The sequence below is a fragment of the Prionailurus viverrinus genome, chromosome A3 (genome assembly GCF_022837055.1).
Source record: "Prionailurus viverrinus isolate Anna chromosome A3, UM_Priviv_1.0, whole genome shotgun sequence".
Classification (NCBI taxonomy): Eukaryota; Metazoa; Chordata; class Mammalia; order Carnivora; family Felidae; genus Prionailurus; species Prionailurus viverrinus.
Genome location: NC_062563.1, coordinates 30,678,541 through 30,687,437, shown reverse-complemented (window position 1 = coordinate 30,687,437; position 8,897 = coordinate 30,678,541).

The following is an 8,897-nucleotide window of genomic DNA, read 5'->3' as shown; positions in this document are numbered from 1 at the left end:
TGCCACAGTTTTACCTCTCCCCGACCCCAGGAGGGAAAGGGAGCTGGAATGGTTATACGCCTGTCTCATCAGTCACTGGTTGAGGGCTGTGGAAGGGGTGATGGGAGAGTGTTTTCATCTCTGGGCGGCATACCCAAAACCACCTTCATGCTTTGAAGAAAGCACTCCAGCAAAGAGTCCCAAACAGTGAGATCGGTACCTGTCCAGCCAGCAGTGCATTGCCCCTCAAAAACGAGGGACCCCCACATCCTGGGCTTCCATACCCTCCGGGACCAAAGTGGAAAGAATAGAGGCTCTGGTTTCTAATCCAGGCACCTCTGTGGGATTCTGTAGACTGTCTCTCACTTTGGGTTTGTCTGGTATTTTATTATGATTAGATCGAGGTAACAAGCAATATTGTGCCTTTCTCAGTGCATCATGTCAGGAGTATGCAATGTCAGTATGGCTATTACTAGTGATCTTAACCTCGATCTCTTGATTATAGTGGTGTCTGCAGGGTTTCCCCACTTTGATATTTTTATAATTAATGAGTATAATAATTATAAGAAGTATGCTGAGGAGATACTTTGAGATTTTGTTGCCTGCCAAATTTTCACCTACTAATTTTAGCAACCATCAATGGATCTTGCCTGCAAATATTATTACTGTAGGGTTTACCTAATGGGGGTTTTCGATTTCCAGCATTTTTAGACCCAGTTTTAAGTTCTTTTGCACCTCAGTCTCCTCATCTGTAAATGGGGATAATACTTTTTCCTGCTAGAGACAAAGAACAACATTACATAAAAATAAAAGGATCCATCCACTAGGAAAGCACAAGGATCCTAAATGTGTACATGCCGAAAAGAGCCTCCAAATATATGATGCGAAAAACTGATAGAGTTGAAAGAAGAAAGAGACAAATCCACAGTTACAAGTGGAGACTTCAACCCCGTTCTCAGCAAGTGATAAAACTATTAGAAAATCACTAAAGATAGAGAAAAACTCAACATCATCAACTAGGATACTGGCATCTGAAGAATACTGCACCCACCAATAGCAGAATACACATTTTTTTCAAGAATTCATAGGATACCCACCAAGATAAACCATATCCTGGCCCATAAAACAAACCTCAACCTATTTAAAATAATTGAAACCGTATCGACAAAGTATGATCTCTGACCACAGTGGAAGCAAGGTAAAAAATCAATAATGGATGGACAACATGCAAAGCTCCAAAATTTAGAAGCTAAACACACATCTAAATAATCTATGGGTCAAAGAGGACACAAGAGAAATATTTTTTTTTAAAGGCTGAACTAAATTAAAATGAAATAACAACATATCAGAATGTGTGGGATGCGACTAAAGCCGTGCTGCATGGGACATTTAAAGCACCAAATGGTGGGGTGCCTGGGTGGCTCTGCCAGTTAAGCATCTGACTCTTGGTTTCAGTTCAGGTCATGACCTCATGGTTTAATGAGTTAGAGCCCCGTGTTGGGCTCTGAGCAGCACGGAGCCTGCTTGGGATTCTCTCTCCCTCTCTTTGCCCCTCCCCCATTTGCACTGTCTGTCTCTCTCAAATTAAAAGAAAAATTTTTTTTTAATAATAAAGCACTATAGGGTGCCTGGGTGGCTCAGTCAGTTAAGCGTCCAACTTCAGCTCAGGTCATGATCTCACAGCTCGAGGGTTCAAGCCCCATGTCAGGCTCTGTGCTGACAGCTCAGAGCCTGGAGCCTGCTTCAGATTCTGTGTCTCCCCCTCTCTCTGCTCCTCCCCTGTTCTCTCTCTCTCTCTCTCTCAAAAATAAATAAACAATTTTTTAAAAATTAAAAAAAATAATAAAGCACTAAATGCTTACATTAGAAAAGAGGAAAAGCCTCTAAACAATAATCTAAGTTCCTACCTCAAGAAACTAGGCAAAATGACAGCAAAATAAACCCAAATCAGTCTGAATAAATAAGGAACAAAAAAAAAATCAATGAAGCTAAAAATATGATAATAGAGAAATTATTGAAACAAGAAGCTAGTTCTTTGAAAAATTTAATAAAGTTTATAAACTTTTAGCAAAACTGATGAAAATCAAAAAAAGAAGACAAATATTACCATATCAGAAATAAAATAGGATATCACTTCATTCCTGAAACTATTAGGAGGATAATAAGGGAATGCTATAAAAAATTTTATGCTCGGGGCGCCTGGGTGGTGCAGTCGGTTAAGCGTCCGGCTTCAGCCAGGTCACGATCTCGCGGTCCGGGAGTTCGAGCCCTGCGTCGGGCTCTGGGCTGATGGCTCAGAGCCTGGAGCCTGTTTCCGATGCTGTGTCTCCCTCTCTCTCTGCCCCTCCCCCGTTCATGCTCTGTCTCTCTCTGTCCCCAAAATAAATAAACGTTGAAAAAAAACAAATTTTATGCTCATAAATTCAGCAATTTAAAAGAAATAGACCAATCAACCTACCTAACTACCAAACTTCTACCAAGATGGAATAGATAATCTGGATAATCCTATAACCATTAAATAAATTAAAAATTTTTTAAATGTTCATTTATTTTAGAGAGAGACAGACTGCAAGCAGGGAAGAGGCAGAGAGAGCATGAGAGACACAGAATCTGAAGCAGGGTCCAGGCTCCAAGCTGTCAGCACAGAGCCCGACACAGGGCTCGAACCCACAAACCGCAAGCAAGATTGTAACCTGAGCTGAAGTCAGACGCTTAACCGACTGAGCCACCCAGGTGCCCCACATTAAATAAAATTAATCCATAATTTAAAAACTCCTGCAAAAGAAATATCCAGGTCCCTATGGGAATTCTAACAAACATTTAAAGAAGAATTAACACCAATTTATACAATGTCTTCTGGAAAAGACATTTTCCAGAATTTTCCAGAATTCTAACAAACGTTTAAAGAAGAATTAACACCAAGTTATACAATGACTTCTGGAAAACACATTTCCAGAATTTTCCAGAATTCTAACAAACATTTAAAGAAGTAATACCAATTTATACAATGTCTTCTGGAAAAGACATTTTCCAACTCGTTTTACGAGACCAATGTTATTCTGATACCAAAACTGGACAAAGACTGGAAGAAGCAGCAGAAGGGGAAGTGGGAGAAGAGAAGGAGGAGAAAGTGAGAGTTATAAGATGAATAAGCTCTGGTGATCTAATGTACATCAGGGTGACTGTAGTTAAAATACTGTATTATATATTTGGAAGCTGCTAAGATAGTAGATTTTAAAAGTTCTCACCATACATACAAAATATAACTATAGAGGTTATGGAAGTGTTAATTAATCTTATTCAGGTAATCATTTCACAATATATACATATATAAAATCACTATGTTTTATACTTTAAACGTATACAATGTTATATGTCAATTACATCTCAAAGAACCTGGGGAAAATAATATAAAATTTATATGGAAAGGCACAGGACCTGGTACAGATAAAACAAATATGTAAAAGAAGAAATATCAAGAGAAATTAGTACACCAAATTTAAAGTTATTATACAGCTATAGTAATTAAGATTTTTATCAGGGTGCCTGGGTGGCTCAGTTGGTTAAGCATCTGACTCTTGATCTCAGGGTCTTGAGTTCAAGCCCTGAGTTGGGCTCCTGCTCGGTGTGAAGCCTACTTAAAAAAAAAAACAAGTTTAACAACAACAAAAACAACAAAAAAGACTTCGTGGTATTGGCATAGGGATAGATATATAGGTCAATGGAACAGAAGAGAGAACCCAGAAGTAGAGTCACACAAATATGCCCAATTCACCTTTTACAAAGATGCAAAACCAATTCAACAGAGGAAGGGTAGCCTTTTCAACAAATGGTGCTAGAACAATTTGACATCCAAAGGCAAACAACAATAACAAAAAAAGAAAGAAAGAAAGAAAGAAAGAAAGAAGAAAGAGAAAAAGAGAAAAGAAAGAGAAAAAGAAAAGAAAGAAAGGAAAAAAAACCCTTTAACATAATATCATACCTTGTACAAAAATTAACTCAAAATGAATCATGAACTTAAATGTAAAATTTTAGAAAAAATCTTAGGAGAAAATCTTTAGGATCTAAGGCCAGATAAAGGGTTCATAATTTGACACCAAAAGTATAATCCATAAAAGGAATATTTGATAAATTGGGCTTCATCAAAATTAAAAACTCTGTGAAGGAACCTTTAAGGGGATGAAAATAAAAGCCACATCCTGGGAGAAAATATTTTTAAGCTACATATCCAACAAAAGACTAGTGTCGAGAATATATAAAGAACTCTGAAAATTCAACAGTAAAAAATCAAAAACAAACAAAACCCCCACAAATAATCCAGTTAGAAAATGAGAAAAAGATTGGCCAAGCGGTTCACCAAAGAAGTTCTACAGATGGTTAATAAACACATGAAAAAAATGTTCAACATCATTAGCCACTGGGGAAATGAAAAAAACATGTTCAACATCATTAGCCACAATGAGATATCACTACACACCTACCAGAATGGCTAAAATAAAAAGTTGTGGCACACAAAATGCTGGTAAGAATGCAGAGAATTTGGATTACTGATACATTGCTGGTGGGAATAGCAAATGGTACAGCCACTCTAGAAAACAATTTGACAGTTTCTTATAAAATTCCATATGACTCAGCAATGACACTCCTGGGCATTTATCCCAGAGAACTTATGTTCACACAAAAACCTGTACATAAAGGTTCATGACTATTGTATTGTTTTTACTATTAATAATAGCTCAAAATGGAACCAATTGAGAGTCTTTCAATCGGTGAATGGTTCCATAAACTGTGGAATACTACTCAGCAATAAAAAGGCATGAACTACTGATACATACAACTTGGATGACTCTCCAGGGAATTATATGTAAATAAAACCAATCCCCAAAGGTTACATGCTGTATAATTTCATTTATATAACATTCTTGAGATGACAAAACTATACAGATGGAGAATCTATTAGCAGTTTTCAGGATTTAGGGACAGCATGGGGTGGAGTAGGGTAGCAAGGATATGGGTATGATTATAAAAGGGCAGCATAAGGGATCCTTGTAGTGGCTAAACTGCTCTATAGCTCAACTATGGTGGTGATTACATGAATCTACATTTGTGATAAATTTCATAAAATGGAATACACACACACACACATGCCTATAAAACTAGAGAAAATTGAGTAAGATTGGTATATTGTAGCAATGTCAATTTCTTGGCTCTGCTATTGTGCTATAATTATGCGAGATTTTACCATTGGAGGAAACTGAACGAGGGGTACAATGATCTTTCTGATTACTTACAATTTCATGGGAATCTACAATTATCTCAAAATAAAAAGTTAATTTAAAAAACAGTCCACTAGAAAGAAACCTAGAGGAATATACGTATATGGTATAACATATTTAAGAAAATACAAAGATTTGAAAGAAAGCACTCACCCATACCTACACTAGAATAAATCCCCAAACTGAGTGATAAGGAGAATTACATGATGGTGGATACCTGAGAAAGTTAGCTCTACATCTTGCCTTTTTTCCTCAATGAAACCCATATCGGCTTAGAAAATCCAAGTGTAGAGATAACCCTGGATAGAGCTCAGGATGGCAATAAGACCTCCCAGAGGAGACAGCTGTGTGCAACCTTGTCAGGGCTTCCAAGAGTCAGGAAAGTGTGGAAATAACAGAATGAGTTGTGTCCATCTGTGAATAGCCCAGAAAATCTGAAGAGTCCTGGATAATCCACCAAGTGCTCTTAGCCCATCACAAAACGTTAGAATACCCCATTAATCAAGAAGGGCACAGGAGTTGGCTGAGAGACAGCCAGCCCCCAAGGAGTCAAGCAGTCAAGAATGAGGGTTGGGCCAGCAAGGATTTGTGTGAACTGACTACCAAAGACAACATCAAGAGAGCACATCTCATGTGATGCTGACGTGGACAGTGATGATGCAGACCAGAAGCCACCTGCTGACACTTTGGATTTCTGAAAGCCTCCTGGAAACGGGCAACAACTGATTGATATTAAGGTGACACCAATACCCAATGAAGTGCACAATAGAAACTGAGTTCAATTTAGGTTGTGAAAATTGAAAGGTATTTCTTACACGTCTGCATTTTCCTGCTGAGTTGCACATCTATTACACCAACAATTTGCTAAGAGAGCCAAGAGTTCTAAGGTAATAATACAAGCCTGTTTTACCAACTGTCTAGAGAAAAAGCTCTACTGTTCACATCAGGGACTCTAATAGAGGAGGGGGAAGATGCATGGGTGTGATTCAGCAGGGGGGATGTGGCCCTGTGTTGGGGTGGTCTCCATCCATCCTAAGGGGGGGCAGTTTTACCTCTCAGAGTTCCCCTCCTACTCTCAAGGCAAAACAGTTCTCATCCTTAGAATTCATCTAGTGGGACCGGGGGGTTCGTTGTCCTGGCTGTCTTCTCAGACCCTAATCACAGAAGTCCTCAATGCTCCTCTCTGAAGCTGGTTTCATTCTCTCACTGGTGGGGCAGGGCATAGCTGATGGTGTCAATGCCCCACACATCTCTTATGGCACTCACTACTGCACACCAAATACTGCTTAATGTGAACACCTGTAACTTTCTGCCTGAGGGCTTTTTTTCTGGTGGCAAGAACATTCTTGATCCACATACCAGGAAAGCCAGAATGCTGGGGAGTTAAGGCCCCCAGAAGCAACCCTCAACCAATGGTGAAAGAAGAGTTGGTAGATAAATATCCTAGCTTCTTCACTCATTAGGCTGGACAGCTCTGGGTTGTGAGTTCTGCAATAGATCCCAGAGTCCCAAGAGAGTGGAGTTTTTGAAAAAAAACAGTGATATTCCCCTTGAAAAAAACACACCCTATACTGGCTCCCTTCCCTTCCCTGTCTTCATTCCCCTAAGCAGCGCTTCCAGAGATCATCTCCCACATCGATTATTAGCATTTGAATTCTTGTCTCTGAATCTGCTTCAGGGAACACTGAAAACAAGATTAGTGGTAATTGATGGCTAGTGTGTCAAACCAACTGCACTGTGTAAAATGAAAGGAGCCAGACTCAAAAGCCTTTATACTGTATGATTCCATTCATATGATAAATTATATGATACAACTATAAGGATGGAGAATAGATTGGTGGTTTCCAGGGGTTAAGGGGAGGAGAGATGGTTGACTACAAAAGAGTACCATGAGAGCATTTTTTTAGGGTGATGGAACTGTTTCTGTAGCATGACTGTGGAGGTGGTTAAATGATCTATGCATTTTTCAAAACTCATAGGATGATATATCATGAATAAATTTCACAGAGGCATAAATAGCCTTAAAGACACATGGAATTCTTGCCCATTCAAGACATGCCCATTCTTGACATTTACAGAAGATGATCTAGAAGTCCAGGAAGGGAAAGAGACTTTCCCAGCACAGCCACTTCAAGCCAAAGCCAGGACTGGATACCAAGTCTCAACAGTATTAGGCTAGAAATCTTTCCAACAATAAGTGGGGTCTCTGTCATTTAGCCAATTTACCTCAGAAGTCTGTACCTCAAAGAAAAACTGGTTGTAAAGTGCTACAGTGTCAATCTTAGTAATGACATCTTGGTAACGACAATCCTTAACATCTCCGTTTCTTGCATCTCTCTGCTCCAATCCTCCTAGGTTCATACTATATCAGCCTCACAGGGATTCCCCACAGTGTTGGATCTCCTTCTTCCTGTATTCTGTGTCATTCTCTTTGGTGTAGTCTCGTTTTGGTAAAGCACATACTTCAGTTACTTCCAACTAATGAAAGCATGAGATTGTGCAGATCTGAAAGTCTTTATTCTACTTAGTTCTTGATTGATAGTTTCACTGGGTATAGAATTCTACATTGGAAACAAATTTCCTTTAGAATGATAAAGATATTACTTTAGTATTCTACCTGCCAGTGTTTCTGGAACAGTTCCAGTGAAGAGAAGTCTGAAGCCATTCTGATTCTTGAGACTCATTTTTTCTTTATTCAAGCTTGTGTAATTTTCTTTATTCTTTATATTTCTTTATTTTATTTCTTTATTATTTATTTATATTTCTTTATTATATTTCTTTATTCTTTATATGACTCGTTTTTTTCTTTATTCAAGCTTGTGTAATTTTCTTTGTCCTCAGGGTTCTGAAGTTTCACAAGTATGTGTGTTGGTTGGGCCTATTTTATATGTTGATCTAGGCACATGATGGGCCCTTCCAACCTGGAAATTTGTTTTTTCGGTTTGAGAGATTTTTCTTGATTTATTTCATTAATTTCTTCTCCTCTCCTTCTAGAATACATGTTATTCAGATTTTAAGCTTTCTGGACTATTCCTTCTGCATTCCTCTTTTCTTTCCTATTTTTCATTGTTTTGTCTTTTGGATCTATTTCTGGGAGATAACCCAGACTTTATTTCCTAAACCCTCTATCGAGTTTCATTCTGCCATCAGGGTTGTTTGTTTGTTTGTTTGTTTTTAAAAGCTTATTTTTGTTTCCTGTCTTCTAAAATAGCATCTTATTCTTGTTTCATGGATGTAATATCTCTTATCCTTGAGAATAAGTCTTGGTTTCTTCCAAGTTGTTTTTTTCTATTTCTTTTGGTTGTTAGTTTGCTTGCTTATTTTTATTTGTTTTTATTATTATCTGTTTCTTCTCTTGCATGTTAGCAGTTTTCTTCAGATATCTAGTAATCTGTAGCAGATGTTATTGGTGGCCTACCCATACCCTCAGCTGCTGCGAGTATTGGTTATTAATGGATCAGAGTTGCCCCTTTCTCTAGAGAACTGACCTCAGACAGAAGCTTCCTTGTTTGGGAGATTATGGCCTCCTCCCTGGCAGCCCACAATCAATGATTGATTAATGTGTGGGCACGAAACAGCCCTCTTGCTTCAAGGCGAAATCAATCCTGTCATGCAATTCACACTCCAGAGCTCCCTGTAGGA